Raw genomic sequence first — 22,670 nt, 5'->3', positions numbered from 1 at the left:
TTCAGAAAACTCGACCAAATTCCAGAAACGCCCCATAAAATCAGCACAGTTTCCCACAAAATTCAAGAAAAAACACCACAAAATTCCCAAAATCTTTTCAAAATACCACAAAATCCTTGAAAAGCTCCACCAAATTCCAGAAACATCCCACAAAATGTCCTCAATATCCAACAAAATCCCAGAAAAATCACACAAAATTCCCTAAATCTTCTCAAAACACGGCCAAAATCCACAAAAATCCCACAGAATCTCCGCAAATTCCCACAGAATACGTGAAAAATCCCTGATAATTCGTCAGTTCTCTACAGAATCTCACCAAATTCCAGAAAAGTCCCTCAAAGTTCCACAAGCATCCCACAAAATCTCCCCAGTATCCAACAAAACTCCAGGAAAAATCCCACAAAATTCCCTAAATCTTCTCAAAACTCTACCAAATTCCAGAAAAATCCCACCAAATCTCCACAAATTCCCACAGAATACATGAAAAATCCCTGATAATTCGTCAGTTCTCTACAGAATCTCACCAAATTCCAGAAAAGTCCCTCAAAGTTCCACAAAACACCCACAAAACCTCTCTAATATCCAACAAAATTCCAGGAAAAATCCCACAAAATTCCCTAAATCTTCTCAAAACACGACCAAATTCTAGAAAAATATCCCACCAAATCTCCACAAATTCCCACAAAATACATGAAAAATCCCTCAAGATCCCTAAATCGCCTCAATATCCCACAAAATCACACAAAAATCACACAAAACCTCCACAAGTTTCCACAAAATCTAAGAAAAATTCCTCAAAATTCTTCAAGTCTCCTCAAAACCACACAAAGTTCGTGAAAAGGCCCACCAAATTCCAGAAAAATCCCACAGAATCTCCACAAATTCCCACAAAAATCTAAATCAAATTCCTCAAAATTCTTCAAGTCTCCTCAGAACCCCACACAATTCCAGAAAAAACCCCACCAAATTCCAGAGAAGTCCCACAAAACTCCCTAAATCATTTCAAAACCCTACCAATTCACAGGAATGTCCCACAAAATCTCCACCAATTCCCAGAACATCCCACAGAAATCCCACAAAAATCCCTAAATCTTCTGAAAACTCGACCAAATTCCAGAAACGCCCCATAAAATCAGCACAGTTTCCCACAAAATTCAAGAAAAAACACCACAAAATTCCCAAAATCTTTTCAAAATACCACAAAATTCTTGAAAAGCCCCACCAAATTCCAGAAACATCCCACAAAATGTCCTCAATATCCAACAAAATCCCAGAAAAATCACACAAAATTCCCTAAATCTTCTCAAAACATAACCAAAATTCCAGAAAAATCCCACCAAATCTCCACAAATTCCCACAGAATACGTGAAAAATCCCTGATAATTCGTCAGTTCTCTACAGAATCTCACCAAATTCCAGAAAAGTCCCTCAAACTTCCACAAACATCCCACAAAATCTCCTCAATATCCAACAAAATTCAAGAAAAATCCCACAAAATTCTCTAAATCTTCTCAAAACACGACCAAATTCTAGAAAAATATCCCACCAAATCTCCACAAATTCCCAGAGAATACATGAAAAATCCCTGATAATTCGTCAGTTCTCTACAGAATCTCACCAAATTCCAGAAAAGTCCCTCAAAGTTCCACAAGCATCCCACAAAATCTCCCTAATATCCAAGAAAATTCCAGGAAAAATCTCACAAAATTCCCTAAATCTTCTGAAAACTTGACCAAATTCCAGAAATGCCCAATAAAATCAGCACAGTTTCCCACAAAATTTAAGAAAAAACCCCACAAAATTCCCTAAATCTTCTCAAAACACGGCCAAAATCCTCAAAAATCCCACCGAATCTCCACAAATTCCCACAGAATACATGAAAAATCCCTGATAATTCGTCAGTTCTCTACAGAATCTCACCAAATTCCAGAAAAGTCCCTCAAAGTTCCACAAACATCCCACAAAATATTCTCAATATCCAACAAAATCCCAGAAAAATCACACAAAATTCCCTAAATTTTCTCAAAACACGGCCAAAATCCTCAAAAATCCCACCGAATCTCCACAAATTCCCACAGAATACATGAAAAATCCCTGATAATTTGTCAGTTCTCTACAGAATCTCACCAAATTCCAGAAAAGTCCCTCAAAGTTCCACAAAACACCCACAAAATCTCCCTAATATCCAACAAAATTCCAGGAAAAATCCCACAAAATTCCCTAAATCTTCTCAAAACACGACCAAATTCTAGAAAAATATCCCACCAAATCTACACAAATTCCCACAAAATACATGAAAAATCCCTCAAGATCCCTAAATCGCCTCAATATCCCACAAAATCACACAAAAATCCCACAAAACCTCCACAAGTTTCCACAAAATCTAAGAAAAATTCCTCAAAATTCTTCAAGTCTCCTCAAAACCACACAAAGTTCGTGAAAAGGCCCACCAAATTCCAGAAAAAACCCACAGAATCTCCACAAATTCCCACAAAAATCTAAATCAAATTCCTCAAAATTCTTCAAGTCTCCTCAGAATCCCACACAATTCCAGAAAAAACACACAAAATTCCAAAGAAGTCCCACAAAACTCCCTAAATCATTTCAAAACCCTACCAATTCACAGGAATGTCCCACAAAATCTCCACCAATTCCCAGAACATCCCACAGAAATCCCACAAAAATCCCTAAATCTTCTGAAAACTCGACCAAATTCCAGAAACGCCCCATAAAATCAGCACAGTTTCCCACAAAATTCAAGAAAAAACACCACAAAGTTCCCTAAACCTTTTCAAAATACCACAAAATTCTTGAAAAGCCCCACCAAATTCCAGAAACATCCCACAAAATGTCCTCAATATCCAACAAAATCCCAGAAAAATCACACAAAATTCCCTAAATCTTCTCAAAACACGGGCAAAATCCACAAAAATCCCACAGAATCTCCACAAATTCCCACAGAATACATGAAAAATCCCTGATAATTCGTCAGTTCTCTACAGAATCTCACCAAATTCCTAAAAAGTCCCTCAAAGTTCCACAAACATCCCACAAAATCTCCCCAGTATCCAACAAAATTCCAGGAAAAATCCAACAAAATTCCCTAAATCTTCTCAAAACTCTACCAAATTCCAGAAAAATCCCACCAAATCTCCACAAATTCCCACAGAATACATGAAAAATCCCTGATAATTCGTCAGTTCTCTACAGAATCTCACCAAATTCCAGAAAAGTCCCTCAAAGTTCCACAAACATCCCACAAAAATCTCACAAAAATCCCTAACACTTCTGAAAAGTCGACCAAATTCCAGAAACGCCCCATGAAATCAGCACAGTTTCCCACAAAATTCAAGAAAAAACACCACAAAATTCCCTAAATCTTTTCAAAATGCCACAAAATTATTGAAAAGCCCCACCAAATTCCACAAACATCCCACAAAATCTCCTCAATATCCAACAAAATTCAAGAAAAATCCCACAAAATTCTCTAAATCTTCTCAAAACACGGCCAAAATCCTCAAAAATCCCACCGAATCTCCACAAATTCCCACAGAATACATGAAAAATCCCTGATAATTCGTCAGTTCTCTACAGAATCTCACCAAATTCCAGAAAAGTCCCTCAAAGTTCCACAAACATCCCACAAAATCTCCCCAGTATCCAACAAAATTCCAGGAAAAATCCCACAAAATTCTCTAAATCTTCTCAAAACACGGCCAAAATCCTCAACAATCCCACCGAATCTCCACAAATTCCCACAGAATACATGAAAAATCCCTGATAATTCGTCAGTTCTCTACAGAATCTCACCAAATTCCAGAAAAGTCCCTCAAAGTTCCACAAACATCCCACAAAATCTCCCCAGTATCCAACAAAATTCCAGGAAAAATCCCACAAAATTCCCTAAATCTTCTCAAAACACGACCAAATTCTAGAAAAATATCCCACCAAATCTCCACAAATTCCCACAAAATACATGAAAAATCCCTGATAATTTGTCAGTTCTCTACAGAATCTCACCAAATTCCAGAAAAGTCCCTCAAAGTTCCACACACCACCCACAAAATCTCCTCAATATCCAACAAAATTCCAGAAAAATCCCACATAATTCCCTAAATCTTCTCAAAACACGACCAAATTATAGAAAAATATCCCACCAAATCTCCACAAATTCCCACAAAATACATGAGAAATCCCTCAAGATCCATAAATCGCCTCAATATCCCACAAAATCACACAAAAATCACACAAAACCTCCACAAGTTTCCACAAAATCTAAGAAAAATTCCTCAAAATTCTTCAAGTCTCCTCAGAATCCCACACAATTCCAGAAAAAACACACAAAATTCCAGAGAAGTCCCACAAAACTCCCTAAATCATTTCAAAACCCTACCAATTCACAGGAATGTCCCACAAAATCTCCACCAATTCCCAGAACATCCCACAGAAATCCCACAAAAATCCCTAAATCTTCTGAAAACTCGACCAAATTTTAGAAACGCCCCATAAAATCAGCACAGTTTCCCACAAAATTCAAGAAAAAACACCACAAAATTCCCTAAATCTTTTCAAAATACCACAAAATTCTTGAAAAGCCCCACCAAATTCCCGAAACATCCCACAAAATGTCCTCAATATCCAACAAAATCCCAGAAAAATCACACAAAATTCCCTAAATTTTCTCAAAACATAACCAAAATTCCAGAAAAATCCCACAGAATCTCCACAAATTCCCACAGAATACATGAAAAATCCCTGATAATTGGTCAGTTCTCTACAGAATCTCACCAAATTCCAGAAAAGTCCCTCAAACTTCCACAAACATCCCACGAAATCTCCCCGGAATCCAATAAAATTCCAGGAAAAATCCCACAAAATTCTCTAAATCTTCTCAAAACACGACCAAATTCTAGAAAAATATCCCACCAAATCTCCACAAATTCCCAGAGAATACATGAAAAATCCCTGATAATTCGTCAGTTCTCTACAGAATCTCACCAAATTCCAGAAAAGTCCCTCAAAGTTCCACAAGCATCCCACAAAATCTCCCTAATATCCAAGAAAATTCCAGGAAAAATCTCACAAAATTCCCTAAATCTTCTGAAAACTTGACCAAATTCCAGAAACGCCCCATAAAATCAGCACAGTTTCACACAAAATTCAAGAAAAAACACCACAAAATTCCCTAAATCTTCTCAAAACACGACCAAATTCTAGAAAATTATCCCACCAAATCTCCACAAATTCCCACAAAATACATGAGAAATCCCTCAAGATCCCTAAATCGCCTCAATATCCCACAAAATCACACAAAAATCCCACAAAACCTCCACAAGTTTCCACAAAATCTAAGAAAAATTCCTCAAAATTCTTCAAGTCTCCTCAACACCACACAAAGTTCGTGAAAAGGCCCACAAAATTCCAGAAAAATCCCACAGAATCTCCACAAATTCCCGCAAAAATCTAAATCAAATTCCTCAAAATTCTTCAGGTCTCCTCAGAATCCCACACAATTCCAGAAAAAACACACAAAATTCCAGAGAAGTCCCACAAAACTCCCTAAATCATTTCAAAACCCTACCAATTCACAGGAATGTCCCACAAAATCTCTACCAATTCCCAGAACATCCCACAAAAATCTCACAAAAATCCCTAAATCTTCTGAAAACTCGACCAAATTCCAGAAACGCCCCATAAAATCAGCACAGTTTCCCACAAAATTCAAGAACAAACACCACAAATTTCCCTAAACCTTTTCAAAATACCACAAAATTCTTGAAAAGCCCCAACAAATTCCAGAAACATCCCACAAAATCTCCTCAATATCCAACAAAATCCCAGAAAAATCACACAAAATTCCCTAAATCTTCTCAAAACACGGCCAAAATCCACAAAAATCCCACAGAATCTCCACAAATTCCCACAGAATACATGAAAAATCCCTGATAATTTGTCAGTTCTCTACAGAATCTCACCAAATTCCAGAAAAGTCCCTCAAAGTTCCACAAACATCCCACAAAATCTCCCCAGTATCCAACAAAACTCCAGGAAAAATCCCACAAAATAACCTAAATCTTCTCAAAACTCTACCAAATTCCAGAAAAATCCCACCAAATCTCCACAAATTCCCACAGAATACATGAAAAATCCCTGATAATTCGTCAGTTCTCTACAGAATCTCACCAAATTCCAGAAAAGTCCCTCAAAGTTCCACAAACATCCCACAAAAATCTCACAAAAATCCCTAACACTTCTGAAAACTCGACCAAATTCCAGAAACGCCCCATAAAATCAGCACAGTTTCCCACAAAATTCAAGAAAAAACACCACAAAATTCCCTAAACCTTTTCAAAATACCAAAAAATTCTTGAAAAGCCCCACCAAATTCCAGAAACATCCCACAAAATGTCCTCAATATCCAACAAAATCCCAGAAAAATCACACAAAATTCCCTAAATCTTCTCAAAACATAACCAAAATTCCAGAAAAATCCCACCAAATCTCCACAAATACCCAGAGAATACATGAAAAATCCCTGATAATTCGTCAGTTCTCTACAGAATCTCACCAAATTCCAGAAAAGTCCCTCAAAGTTCCACAAGCATCCCACAAAATCTCCCTAATATCCAACAAAATTCCAGGAAAAATCTCACACAATTCCCTAAATCTTCTGAAAACTTGACCAAATTCCAGAAACGCCCCATAAAATCAGCACAGTTTCCCACAAAATTCAAGAAAAAACACCACAAAATTCCCTAAACCTTTTCAAAATACCACAAAATTCTAGAAAATTATCCCACCAAATCTCCACAAATTCCCACAAAATACATGAGAAATCCCTCAAGATCCCTAAATCACCTCAATATCCCACAAAATCACACAAAAATCACACAAAACCTCCACAAGTTTCCACAAAATCTAAGAAAAATTCCTCAAAATTCTTCAAGTCTCCTCAAAACCACACAAACTTCGTGAAAAGGCCCACCAAATTCCAAAAAAATCCCACAGAATCTCCACAAATTCTCACAAAAATCTAAATCAAATTCCTCAAAATTCTTCAAGTCTCCTCAGAATCCCACACAATTCCAGAAAAAACACACAAAATTCCAGAGAAGTCTCACAAAACTCCCTAAATCATTTCAAAACCCTACCAATTCACAGGAATGTCCCACAAAATCTCTACCAATTCCCAGAACATCCCACAAAAATCTCACAAAAATCCCTAAATCTTCTGAAAACTCGACCAAATTCCAGAAACGCCCCATAAAATCAGCACAGTTTCCCACAAAATTCAAGAAAAAACACCACAAAATTCCCTAAATCTTTTCAAAATACCACAAAATTCTTGAAAAGCCCCACCAAATTCCAGAAACATCCCACAAAATCTCCCCAATATCCAACAAAATCCCAGAAAAATCACACAAAATTCCCTAAATCTTCTCAAAACACGGGCAAAATCCACAAAAATCCCACAGAATCTCCACAAATTCCCACAGAATACATGAAAAATCCCTGATAATTCGTCAGTTCTCTACAGAATCTCACCAAATTCCAGAAAAGTCCCTCAAAGTTCCACAAACATCCCACAAAATCTCCTCAATATCCAACAAAATCCCAGAAAAATCACACAAAATTCCCTAAATCTTCTCAAAACACGACCAAATTCTAGAAAAATATCCCACCGAATCTCCACAAAATCCCACAGAATACATGAAAAATCCCTCAAGATCCCTAAATCGCCTCAATATCCCACAAAATCACACAAAAATCACACAAAACCTCCACAAGTTTCCACAAAATCTAAGAAAAATTCCTCAAAATACTTCAAGTCTCCTCCGAATCCCACACAATTCCAGAAAAACCCCACAAAATTCCAGAGAAGTCCCACAAAACTCCCTAAATCATTTCAAAACCCTACCAATTCACAGGAATGTCCCACAAAATCTCTACCAATTCCCAGAACATCCCACAAAAATCTCACAAAAATCCCTAAATCTTCTGAAAACTCGACCAAATTCCAGAAACGCCCCATAAAATCAGCACAGTTTCCCACAAAATTCAAGAAAAAACACCACAAAATTCCCTAAATCTTTTCAAAATACCACAAAATTCTTGAAAAGCCCCACCAAATTCCAGAAACATCCCACAAAATGTCCTCAATACCCAACAAAATCCCAGAAAAATCACACAAAATTCTCTAAATCTTCTCAAAACACCGCCAAAATCCACAAAAATCCCACCAAATCTCCACAAATTCCCACAGAATACATGAAAAATCCCTGATAATTCGTCAGTTCTCTACAGAATCTCACCAAATTCCAGAAAACTCCCTCAAAGTTCCACAAAACACCCACAAAATCTCCCCAGTATCCAACAAAATTCCAGGAAAAATCCCACAAAATTCCCTAAATCTTCTCAAAACACGACCAAATTCTAGAAAAATATCCCACCAAATCTACACAAATTCCCACAAAATACATGAAAAATCCCTCAAGATCCCTAAATCGCCTCAATATCCCACAAAATCACACAAAAATCACACAAAACCTCCACAAGTTTCCAGAAAATCTAAGAAAAATTCCTCAAAATTCTTCAAGTCTCCTCAAAACCACACAAAGTTCGTGAAAAGGCCCACCAAATTCCAGAAAAATCCCACAGAATCTCCACAAATTCCCACAAAAATCTAAATCAAATTCCTCAAAATTCTTCAAGTCTCCTCAGAACCCCACACAATTCCAGAAAAAACCCCACCAAATTCCAGAGAAGTCCCACAAAACTCCCTAAATCATTTCAAAACCCTACCAATTCACAGGAATGTCCCACAAAATCTCCACCAATTCCCAGAACATCCCACAGAAATCCCACAAAAATCCCTAAATCTTCTGAAAACTCGACCAAATTTTAGAAACGCCCCATAAAATCAGCACAGTTTCCCACAAAATTCAAGAAAAAACACCACAAAATTCCCTAAATCTTTTCAAAATACCACAAAATTCTTGAAAAGCCCCACCAAATTCCCGAAACATCCCACAAAATGTCCTCAATATCCAACAAAATCCCAGAAAAATCACACAAAATTCCCTAAATTTTCTCAAAACATAACCAAAATTCCAGAAAAATCCCACAGAATCTCCACAAATTCCCACAGAATACATGAAAAATCCCTGATAATTGGTCAGTTCTCTACAGAATCTCACCAAATTCCAGAAAAGTCCCTCAAACTTCCACAAACATCCCACGAAATCTCCCCGGAATCCAATAAAATTCCAGGAAAAATCCCACAAAATTCTCTAAATCTTCTCAAAACACGACCAAATTCTAGAAAAATATCCCACCAAATCTCCACAAATTCCCAGAGAATACATGAAAAATCCCTGATAATTCCTCAGTTCTCTACAGAATCTCACCAAATTCCAGAAAAGTCCCTCAAAGTTCCACAAGCATCCCACAAAATCTCCCTAATATCCAAGAAAATTCCAGGAAAAATCTCACAAAATTCCCTAAATCTTCTGAAAACTTGACCAAATTCCAGAAACGCCCCATAAAATCAGCACAGTTTCACACAAAATTCAAGAAAAAACACCACAAAATTCCCTAAATCTTCTCAAAACACGACCAAATTCTAGAAAATTATCCCACCAAATCTCCACAAATTCCCACAAAATACATGAGAAATCCCTCAAGATCCCTAAATCGCCTCAATATCCCACAAAATCACACAAAAATCCCACAAAACCTCCACAAGTTTCCACAAAATCTAAGAAAAATTCCTCAAAATTCTTCAAGTCTCCTCAACACCACACAAAGTTCGTGAAAAGGCCCACAAAATTCCAGAAAAATCCCACAGAATCTCCACAAATTCCCGCAAAAATCTAAATCAAATTCCTCAAAATTCTTCAGGTCTCCTCAGAATCCCACACAATTCCAGAAAAAACACACAAAATTCCAGAGAAGTCCCACAAAACTCCCTAAATCATTTCAAAACCCTACCAATTCACAGGAATGTCCCACAAAATCTCTACCAATTCCCAGAACATCCCACAAAAATCTCACAAAAATCCCTAAATCTTCTGAAAACTCGACCAAATTCCAGAAACGCCCCATAAAATCAGCACAGTTTCCCACAAAATTCAAGAACAAACACCACAAATTTCCCTAAACCTTTTCAAAATACCACAAAATTCTTGAAAAGCCCCAACAAATTCCAGAAACATCCCACAAAATCTCCTCAATATCCAACAAAATCCCAGAAAAATCACACAAAATTCCCTAAATCTTCTCAAAACACGGCCAAAATCCACAAAAATCCCACAGAATCTCCACAAATTCCCACAGAATACATGAAAAATCCCTGATAATTTGTCAGTTCTCTACAGAATCTCACCAAATTCCTAAAAAGTCCCTCAAAGTTCCACAAACATCCCACAAAATCTCCCCAGTATCCAACAAAACTCCAGGAAAAATCCCACAAAATAACCTAAATCTTCTCAAAACTCTACCAAATTCCAGAAAAATCCCACCAAATCTCCACAAATTCCCACAGAATACATGAAAAATCCCTGATAATTCGTCAGTTCTCTACAGAATCTCACCAAATTCCAGAAAAGTCCCTCAAAGTTCCACAAACATCCCACAAAAATCTCACAAAAATCCCTAACACTTCTGAAAACTCGACCAAATTCCAGAAACGCCCCATAAAATCAGCACAGTTTCCCACAAAATTCAAGAAAAAACACCACAAAATTCCCTAAACCTTTTCAAAATACCAAAAAATTCTTGAAAAGCCCCACCAAATTCCAGAAACATCCCACAAAATGTCCTCAATATCCAACAAAATCCCAGAAAAATCACACAAAATTCCCTAAATCTTCTCAAAACATAACCAAAATTCCAGAAAAATCCCACCAAATCTCCACAAATACCCAGAGAATACATGAAAAATCCCTGATAATTCGTCAGTTCTCTACAGAATCTCACCAAATTCCAGAAAAGTCCCTCAAAGTTCCACAAGCATCCCACAAAATCTCCCTAATATCCAACAAAATTCCAGGAAAAATCTCACACAATTCCCTAAATCTTCTGAAAACTTGACCAAATTCCAGAAACGCCCCATAAAATCAGCACAGTTTCCCACAAAATTCAAGAAAAAACACCACAAAATTCCCTAAACCTTTTCAAAATACCACAAAATTCTAGAAAATTATCCCACCAAATCTCCACAAATTCCCACAAAATACATGAGAAATCCCTCAAGATCCCTAAATCACCTCAATATCCCACAAAATCACACAAAAATCACACAAAACCTCCACAAGTTTCCACAAAATCTAAGAAAAATTCCTCAAAATTCTTCAAGTCTCCTCAAAACCACACAAACTTCGTGAAAAGGCCCACCAAATTCCAAAAAAATCCCACAGAATCTCCACAAATTCTCACAAAAATCTAAATCAAATTCCTCAAAATTCTTCAAGTCTCCTCAGAATCCCACACAATTCCAGAAAAAACACACAAAATTCCAGAGAAGTCTCACAAAACTCCCTAAATCATTTCAAAACCCTACCAATTCACAGGAATGTCCCACAAAATCTCTACCAATTCCCAGAACATCCCACAAAAATCTCACAAAAATCCCTAAATCTTCTGAAAACTCGACCAAATTCCAGAAACGCCCCATAAAATCAGCACAGTTTCCCACAAAATTCAAGAAAAAACACCACAAAATTCCCTAAATCTTTTCAAAATACCACAAAATTCTTGAAAAGCCCCACCAAATTCCAGAAACATCCCACAAAATCTCCCCAATATCCAACAAAATCCCAGAAAAATCACACAAAATTCCCTAAATCTTCTCAAAACACGGGCAAAATCCACAAAAATCCCACAGAATCTCCACAAATTCCCACAGAATACATGAAAAATCCCTGATAATTCGTCAGTTCTCTACAGAATCTCACCAAATTCCAGAAAAGTCCCTCAAAGTTCCACAAACATCCCACAAAATCTCCTCAATATCCAACAAAATCCCAGAAAAATCACACAAAATTCCCTAAATCTTCTCAAAACACGACCAAATTCTAGAAAAATATCCCACCGAATCTCCACAAAATCCCACAGAATACATGAAAAATCCCTCAAGATCCCTAAATCGCCTCAATATCCCACAAAATCACACAAAAATCACACAAAACCTCCACAAGTTTCCACAAAATCTAAGAAAAATTCCTCAAAATACTTCAAGTCTCCTCCGAATCCCACACAATTCCAGAAAAACCCCACAAAATTCCAGAGAAGTCCCACAAAACTCCCTAAATCATTTCAAAACCCTACCAATTCACAGGAATGTCCCACAAAATCTCTACCAATTCCCAGAACATCCCACAAAAATCTCACAAAAATCCCTAAATCTTCTGAAAACTCGACCAAATTCCAGAAACGCCCCATAAAATCAGCACAGTTTCCCACAAAATTCAAGAAAAAACACCACAAAATTCCCTAAATCTTTTCAAAATACCACAAAATTCTTGAAAAGCCCCACCAAATTCCAGAAACATCCCACAAAATGTCCTCAATACCCAACAAAATCCCAGAAAAATCACACAAAATTCTCTAAATCTTCTCAAAACACCGCCAAAATCCACAAAAATCCCACCAAATCTCCACAAATTCCCACAGAATACATGAAAAATCCCTGATAATTCGTCAGTTCTCTACAGAATCTCACCAAATTCCAGAAAACTCCCTCAAAGTTCCACAAAACACCCACAAAATCTCCCCAGTATCCAACAAAATTCCAGGAAAAATCCCACAAAATTCCCTAAATCTTCTCAAAACACGACCAAATTCTAGAAAAATATCCCACCAAATCTCCACAAATTCCCACAAAATACATGAAAAATCCCTCAAGATCCCTAAATCGCCTCAATATCCCACAAAATCACACAAAAATCACACAAAACCTCCACAAGTTTCCAGAAAATCTAAGAAAAATTCCTCAAAATTCTTCAAGTCTCCTCAAAACCACACAAAGTTCGTGAAAAGGCCCACCAAATTCCAGAAAAATCCCACAGAATCTCCACAAATTCCCACAAAAATCTAAATCAAATTCCTCAAAATTCTTCAAGTCTCCTCAGAACCCCACACAATTCCAGAAAAAACCCCACCAAATTCCAGAGAAGTCCCACAAAACTCCCTAAATCATTTCAAAACCCTACCAATTCACAGGAATGTCCCACAAAATCTCCACCAATTCCCAGAACATCCCACAGAAATCCCACAAAAATCCCTAAATCTTCTGAAAACTCGACCAAATTCCAGAAACGCCCCATAAAATCAGCACAGTTTCCCACAAAATTCAAGAAAAAACACCACAAAATTCCCAAAATCTTTTCAAAATACCACAAAATTCTTGAAAAGCCCCACCAAATTCCAGAAACATCCCACAAAATGTCCTCAATATCCAACAAAATTCAAGAAAAATCCCACAAAATTCTCTAAATCTTCTCAAAACAAGGCCAAAATGCACAAAAATCCCACCAAATCTCCACAAATTCCCACAGAATACATGAAAAATCCCTGATAATTCGTCAGTTCTCTACAGAATCTCACCAAATTCCAGAAAAGTAACTCAAAGTTCCACAAGCATCCCACAAAATCTCCCTAATATCCAACAAAATTCCAGGAAAAATCTCACACAATTCCCTAAATCTTCTGAAAACTTGACCAAATTCCAGAAACGCCCCATAAAATCAGCACAGTTTCCCACAAAATTCAAGAAAAAACACCACAAAATTCCCTAAACCTTTTCAAAATACCACAAAATTCTAGAAAATTATCCCACCAAATCTCCACAAATTCCCACAAAATACATGAGAAATCCCTCAAGATCCCTAAATCACCTCAATATCCCACAAAATCACACAAAAATCACACAAAACCTCCACAAGTTTCCACAAAATCTAAGAAAAATTCCTCAAAATTCTTCAAGTCTCCTCAAAACCACACAAACTTCGTGAAAAGGCCCACCAAATTCCAAAAAAATCCCACAGAATCTCCACAAATTCTCACAAAAATCTAAATCAAATTCCTCAAAATTCTTCAAGTCTCCTCAGAATCCCACACAATTCCAGAAAAAACACACAAAATTCCAGAGAAGTCTCACAAAACTCCCTAAATCATTTCAAAACCCTACCAATTCACAGGAATGTCCCACAAAATCTCTACCAATTCCCAGAACATCCCACAAAAATCTCACAAAAATCCCTAAATCTTCTGAAAACTCGACCAAATTCCAGAAACGCCCCATAAAATCAGCACAGTTTCCCACAAAATTCAAGAAAAAACACCACAAAATTCCCTAAATCTTTTCAAAATACCACAAAATTCTTGAAAAGCCCACCAAATTCCAGAAACATCCCACAAAATCTCCCCAATATCCAACAAAATCCCAGAAAAATCACACAAAATTCCCTAAATCTTCTCAAAACACGGGCAAAATCCACAAAAATCCCACAGAATCTCCACAAATTCCCACAGAATACATGAAAAATCCCTGATAATTCGTCAGTTCTCTACAGAATCTCACCAAATTCCAGAAAAGTCCCTCAAAGTTCCACAAACATCCCACAAAATCTCCTCAATATCCAACAAAATCCCAGAAAAATCACACAAAATTCCCTAAATCTTCTCAAAACACGACCAAATTCTAGAAAAATATCCCACCGAATCTCCACAAAATCCCACAGAATACATGAAAAATCCCTCAAGATCCCTAAATCGCCTCAATATCCCACAAAATCACACAAAAATCACACAAAACCTCCACAAGTTTCCACAAAATCTAAGAAAAATTCCTCAAAATACTTCAAGTCTCCTCCGAATCCCACACAATTCCAGAAAAACCCCACAAAATTCCTGAGAAGTCCCACAAAACTCCCTAAATCATTTCAAAACCCTACCAATTCACAGGAATGTCCCACAAAATCTCTACCAATTCCCAGAACATCCCACAAAAATCTCACAAAAATCCCTAAATCTTCTGAAAACTCGACCAAATTCCAGAAACGCCCCATAAAATCAGCAGAGTTTCCCACAAAATTCAAGAAAAAACACCACAAAATTCCCTAAATCTTTTCAAAATACCACAAAATTCTTGAAAAGCCCCACCAAATTCCAGAAACATCCCACAAAATGTCCTCAATACCCAACAAAATCCCAGAAAAATCACACAAAATTCTCTAAATCTTCTCAAAACACCGCCAAAATCCACAAAAATCCCACCAAATCTCCACAAATTCCCACAGAATACATGAAAAATCCCTGATAATTCGTCAGTTCTCTACAGAATCTCACCAAATTCCAGAAAACTCCCTCAAAGTTCCACAAAACACCCACAAAATCTCCCCAGTATCCAACAAAATTCCAGGAAAAATCCCACAAAATTCCCTAAATCTTCTCAAAACACGACCAAATTCTAGAAAAATATCCCACCAAATCTCCACAAATTCCCACAAAATACATGAAAAATCCCTCAAGATCCCTAAATCGCCTCAATATCCCACAAAATCACACAAAAATCACACAAAACCTCCACAAGTTTCCACAAAATCTAAGAAAAATTCCTCAAAATTCTTCAAGTCTCCTCAAAACCACACAAAGTTCGTGAAAAGGCCCACCAAATTCCAGAAAAATCCCACAGAATCTCCACAAATTCCCACAAAAATCTAAATCAAATTCCTCAAAATTCTTCAAGTCTCCTCAGAACCCCACACAATTCCAGAAAAAACCCCACCAAATTCCAGAGAAGTCCCACAAAACTCCCTAAATCATTTCAAAACCCTACCAATTCACAGGAATGTCCCACAAAATCTCCACCAATTCCCAGAACATCCCACAGAAATCCCACAAAAATCCCTAAATCTTCTGAAAACTCGACCAAATTCCAGAAACGCCCCATAAAATCAGCACAGTTTCCCACAAAATTCAAGAAAAAACACCACAAAATTCCCAAAATCTTTTCAAAATACCACAAAATTCTTGAAAAGCCCCACCAAATTCCAGAAACATCCCACAAAATGTCCTCAATATCCAACAAAATCCCAGAAAAATCACACAAAATTCCCTAAATCTTCTCAAAACATAACCAAAATTCCAGAAAAATCCCACCAAATCTCCACAAATTCCCACAGAATACGTGAAAAATCCCTGATAATTCGTCAGTTCTCTACAGAATCTCACCAAATTCCAGAAAAGTCCCTCAAAGTTCCACAAACATCCCACAAAATCTCCTCAATATCCAACAAAATTCAAGAAAAATCCCACAAAATTCTCTAAATCTTCTCAAAACAAGGCCAAAATGCACAAAAATCCCACCAAATCTCCACAAATTCCCACAGAATACATGAAAAATCCCTGATAATTCGTCAGTTCTCTACAGAATCTCACCAAATTCCAGAAAAGTAACTCAAAGTTCCACAAGCATCCCACAAAATCTCCCTAATATCCAACAAAATTCCAGGAAAAATCTCACACAATTACCTAAATCTTCTGAAAACTTGACCAAATTCCAGAAATGCCCAATAAAATCAGCACAGTTTCCCACAAAATTCAAGAAAAAACACCACAAAATTCCCTAAATCTTCTCAAAATACGACCAAATTCTAGAAAATTATCCCACCAAATCTCCACCAATTCCCACAAAATACATGAGAAATCCCTCAAGATCCCTAAATCGCCTCAATATCCCACAAAATCACACAAAAATCACACAAAACCTCCACAAGTTTCCACAAAATCTAAGAAAAATTCCTCAAAATTCTTCAAGTCTCCTCAAAACCACACAAAGTTCGTGAAAAGGCCCACCAAATTCCAGAAAAATCCCACAGATTCTCCACAAATTCCCACAAAAATCTAAATCAAATTCCTCAAAATTCTTCAAGTCTCCTCAGAATCCCACACAATTCCAGAAAAACCCCACCAAATTCCAGAGAAGTCCCACAAAACTCCCTAAATCATTTCAAAACCCTACCAATTCACAGGAATGTCCCACAAAATCTCTACCAATTCCCAGAACATCCCACAAAAATCTCACAAAAATCCCTAAATCTTCTGAAAACTCGACCAAATTCCAGAAACGCCCCATAAAATCAGCACAGTTTCCCACAAAATTCAAGAAAAAACACCACAAAATTCCCTAAATCTTTTCAAAATACCACAAAATTCTTGAAAAGCCCCACCAAATTCCAGAAACATCCCACAAAATCTCCCCAATATCCAACAAAATCCCAGAAAAATCACACAAAATTCCCTAAATCTTCTCAAAACACGGCCAAAATCCACAAAAATCCCACAGAATCTCCACAAATTCCCACAGAATACATGAAAAATCCCTGATAATTCGTCAGTTCTCTACAGAATCTCACCAAATTCCAGAAAAGTCCCTCAAACTTCCACAAACATCCCACAAAATCTCCTCAATATCCAACAAAATTCAAGAAAAATCCCACAAAATTCTCTAAATCTTCTCAAAACACGACCAAATTCTAGAAAAATATCCCACCAAATCTCCACAAATTCCCAGAGAATACATGAAAAATCCCTGATAATTCGTCAGTTCTCTACAGAATCTCACCAAATTCCAGAAAAGTCCCTCAAAGTTCCACAAGCATCCCACAAAATCTCCCTAATATCCAAGAAAATTCCAGGAAAAATCTCACAAAATTCCCTAAATCTTCTGAAAACTCGACCAAATTCCAGAAATGCCCAATAAAATCAGCACAGTTTCCCACAAAATTCAAGAAAAAACCCCACAAAATTCCCTAAATCTTCTCAAAACACGGCCAAAATCCTCAAAAATCCCACCGAATCTCCACAAATTCCCACAGAATACATGAAAAATCCCTGATAATTCGTCAGTTCTCTACAGAATCTCACCAAATTCCAGAAAAGTCCCTCAAAGTTCCACAAACATCCCACAAAATCTTCTCAATATCCAACAAAATCCCAGAAAAATCACACAAAATTCCCTAAATTTTCTCAAAACACGGCCAAAATCCTCAAAAATCCCACCGAATCTCCACAAATTCCCACAGAATACATGAAAAATCCCTGATAATTTTCAGTTCTCTACAGAATCTCACCAAATTCCAGAAAAGTCCCTCAAAGTTCCACAAAACACCCACAAAATCTCCCCAGTATCCAACAAAATTCCAGGAAAAATCCCACAAAATTCCCTAAATCTTCTCAAAACACGACCAAATTCTAGAAAAATATCCCACCAAATCTACACAAATTCCCACAAAATACATGAAAAATCCCTCAAGATCCCTAAATCGCCTCAATATCCCACAAAATCACACAAAAATCCCACAAAACCTCCACAAGTTTCCACAAAATCTAAGAAAAATTCCTCAAAATTCTTCAAGTCTCCTCAAAACCACACAAAGTTCGTGAAAAGGCCCACCAAATTCCAGAAAAAACCCACAGAATCTCCACAAATTCCCACAAAAATCTAAATCAAATTCCTCAAAATTCTTCAAGTCTCCTCAGAATCCCACACAATTCCAGAAAAAACACACAAAATTCCAGAGAAGTCCCACAAAACTCCCTAAATCATTTCAAAACCCTACCAATTCACAGGAATGTCCCACAAAATCTCCACCAATTCCCAGAACATCCCACAGAAATCCCACAAAAATCCCTAAATCTTCTGAAAACTCGACCAAATTCCAGAAACGCCCCATAAAATCAGCACAGTTTCCCACAAAATTCAAGAAAAAACACCACAAAATTCCCTAAACCTTTTCAAAATACCACAAAATTCTTGAAAAGCCCCACCAAATTCCAGAAACATCCCACAAAATGTCCTCAATATCCAACAAAATCCCAGAAAAATCACACAAAATTCCCTAAATCTTCTCAAAACTCTACCAAATTCTAGAAAAATATCCCACCAAATCTCCACAAATTCCCAGAGAATACATGAAAAATCCCTGATAATTCCTCAGTTCTCTACAGAATCTCACCAAATTCCAGAAAAGTCCCTCAAAGTTCCACAAGCATCCCACAAAATCTCCCTAATATCCAAGAAAATTCCAGGAAAAATCTCACAAAATTCCCTAAATCTTCTGAAAACTTGACCAAATTCCAGAAACGCCCCATAAAATCAGCACAGTTTCACACAAAATTCAAGAAAAAACACCACAAAATTCCCTAAATCTTCTCAAAACACGACCAAATTCTAGAAAATTATCCCACCAAATCTCCACAAATTCCCACAAAATACATGAGAAATCCCTCAAGATCCCTAAATCGCCTCAATATCCCACAAAATCACACAAAAATCCCACAAAACCTCCACAAGTTTCCACAAAATCTAAGAAAAATTCCTCAAAATTCTTCAAGTCTCCTCAACACCACACAAAGTTCGTGAAAAGGCCCACAAAATTCCAGTAAAATCCCACAGAATCTCCACAAATTCCCACAAAAATCTAAATCAAATTCCTCAAAATTCTTCAGGTCTCCTCAGAATCCCACACAATTCCAGAAAAAACACACAAAATTCCAGAGAAGTCCCACAAAACTCCCTAAATCATTTCAAAACCCTACCAATTCACAGGAATGTCCCACAAAATCTCTACCAATTCCCAGAACATCCCACAAAAATCTCACAAAAATCCCTAAATCTTCTGAAAACTCGACCAAATTCCAGAAACGCCCCATAAAATCAGCACAGTTTCCCACAAAATTCAAGAACAAACACCACAAATTTCCCTAAACCTTTTCAAAATACCACAAAATTCTTGAAAAGCCCCAACAAATTCCAGAAACATCCCACAAAATCTCCTCAATATCCAACAAAATCCCAGAAAAATCACACAAAATTCCCTAAATCTTCTCAAAACACGGCCAAAATCCACAAAAATCCCACAGAATCTCCACAAATTCCCACAGAATACATGAAAAATCCCTGATAATTTGTCAGTTCTCTACAGAATCTCACCAAATTCCTAAAAAGTCCCTCAAAGTTCCACAAACATCCCACAAAATCTCCCCAGTATCCAACAAAACTCCAGGAAAAATCCCACAAAATAACCTAAATCTTCTCAAAACTCTACCAAATTCCAGAAAAATCCCACCAAATCTCCACAAATTCCCACAGAATACATGAAAAATCCCTGATAATTCGTCAGTTCTCTACAGAATCTCACCAAATTCCAGAAAAGTCCCTCAAAGTTCCACAAACATCCCACAAAAATCTCACAAAAATCCCTAACACTTCTGAAAACTCGACCAAATTCCAGAAACGCCCCATAAAATCAGCACAGTTTCCCACAAAATTCAAGAAAAAACACCACAAAATTCCCTAAACCTTTTCAAAATACCAAAAAATTCTTGAAAAGCCCCACCAAATTCCAGAAACATCCCACAAAATGTCCTCAATATCCAACAAAATCCCAGAAAAATCACACAAAATTCCCTAAATCTTCTCAAAACATAACCAAAATTCCAGAAAAATCCCACCAAATCTCCACAAATACCCAGAGAATACATGAAAAATCCCTGATAATTCGTCAGTTCTCTACAGAATCTCACCAAATTCCAGAAAAGTCCCTCAAAGTTCCACAAGCATCCCACAAAATCTCCCTAATATCCAACAAAATTCCAGGAAAAATCTCACACAATTCCCTAAATCTTCTGAAAACTTGACCAAATTCCAGAAACGCCCCATAAAATCAGCACAGTTTCCCACAAATTTCAAGAAAAAACACCACAAAATTCCCTAAACCTTTTCAAAATACCACAAAATTCTAGAAAATTATCCCACCAAATCTCCACAAATTCCCACAAAATACATGAGAAATCCCTCAAGATCCCTAAATCACCTCAATATCCCACAAAATCACACAAAAATCACACAAAACCTCCACAAGTTTCCACAAAATCTAAGAAAAATTCCTCAAAATTCTTCAAGTCTCCTCAAAACCACACAAACTTCGTGAAAAGGCCCACCAAATTCCAAAAAAATCCCACAGAATCTCCACAAATTCTCACAAAAATCTAAATCAAATTCCTCAAAATTCTTCAAGTCTCCTCAGAATCCCACACAATTCCAGAAAAAACACACAAAATTCCAGAGAAGTCTCACAAAACTCCCTAAATCATTTCAAAACCCTACCAATTCACAGGAATGTCCCACAAAATCTCTACCAATTCCCAGAACATCCCACAAAAATCTCACAAAAATCCCTAAATCTTCTGAAAACTCGACCAAATTCCAGAAACGCCCCATAAAATCAGCACAGTTTCCCACAAAATTCAAGAAAAAACACCACAAAATTCCCTAAATCTTTTCAAAATACCACAAAATTCTTGAAAAGCCCCACCAAATTCCAGAAACATCCCACAAAATCTCCCCAATATCCAACAAAATCCCAGAAAAATCACACAAAATTCCCTAAATCTTCTCAAAACACGGCCAAAATCCACAAAAATCCCACAGAATCTCCACAAATTCCCACAGAATACATGAAAAATCCCTGATAATTCGTCAGTTCTCTACAGAATCTCACCAAATTCCAGAAAAGTCCCTCAAAGTTCCACAAACATCCCACAAAATCTCCTCAATATCCAACAAAATCCCAGAAAAATCACACAAAATTCCCTAAATCTTCTCAAAACACGACCAAATTCTAGAAAAATATCCCACCGAATCTCCACAAAATCCCACAGAATACATGAAAAATCCCTCAAGATCCCTAAATCGCCTCAATATCCCACAAAATCACACAAAAATCACACAAAACCTCCACAAGTTTCCACAAAATCTAAGAAAAATTCCTCAAAATACTTCAAGTCTCCTCCGAATCCCACACAATTCCAGAAAAACCCCACAAAATTCCTGAGAAGTCCCACAAAACTCCCTAAATCATTTCAAAACCCTACCAATTCACAGGAATGTCCCACAAAATCTCTACCAATTCCCAGAACATCCCACAAAAATCTCACAAAAATCCCTAAATCTTCTGAAAACTCGACCAAATTCCAGAAACGCCCCATAAAATCAGCACAGTTTCCCACAAAATTCAAGAAAAAACACCACAAAATTCCCTAAATCTTTTCAAAATACCACAAAATTCTTGAAAAGCCCCACCAAATTCCAGAAACATCCCACAAAATGTCCTCAATACCCAACAAAATCCCAGAAAAATCACACAAAATTCTCTAAATCTTCTCAAAACACCGCCAAAATCCACAAAAATCCCACCAAATCTCCACAAATTCCCACAGAATACATGAAAAATCCCTGATAATTCGTCAGTTCTCTACAGAATCTCACCAAATTCCAGAAAACTCCCTCAAAGTTCCACAAAACACCCACAAAATCTCCCCAGTATCCAACAAAATTCCAGGAAAAATCCCACAAAATTCCCTAAATCTTCTCAAAACACGACCAAATTCTAGAAAAATGTCCCACCAAATCTCCACAAAATCCCACAAAATACACGAAAAATCCCTCAAGATCCCTAAATCGCCTCAATATCCCACAAAATCCCACAAAAATCACACAAAACCTCCACAAGTTTCCACAAAATCTAAGAAAAAATCCTCAAAATACTTCAAGTCTCCTCAAAACCACACAAAGTCCTTGAAAAGGCCCACCAAATTCCAGTAAA

This window comes from Cyanistes caeruleus, chromosome 4 (genome assembly GCF_971803275.1).
Source record: "Cyanistes caeruleus chromosome 4, bCyaCae1.hap1.1, whole genome shotgun sequence".
In the NCBI taxonomy this organism is placed as follows: Eukaryota; Metazoa; Chordata; class Aves; order Passeriformes; family Paridae; genus Cyanistes; species Cyanistes caeruleus.
Note: the sequence above shows the minus strand (reverse complement) of the source record.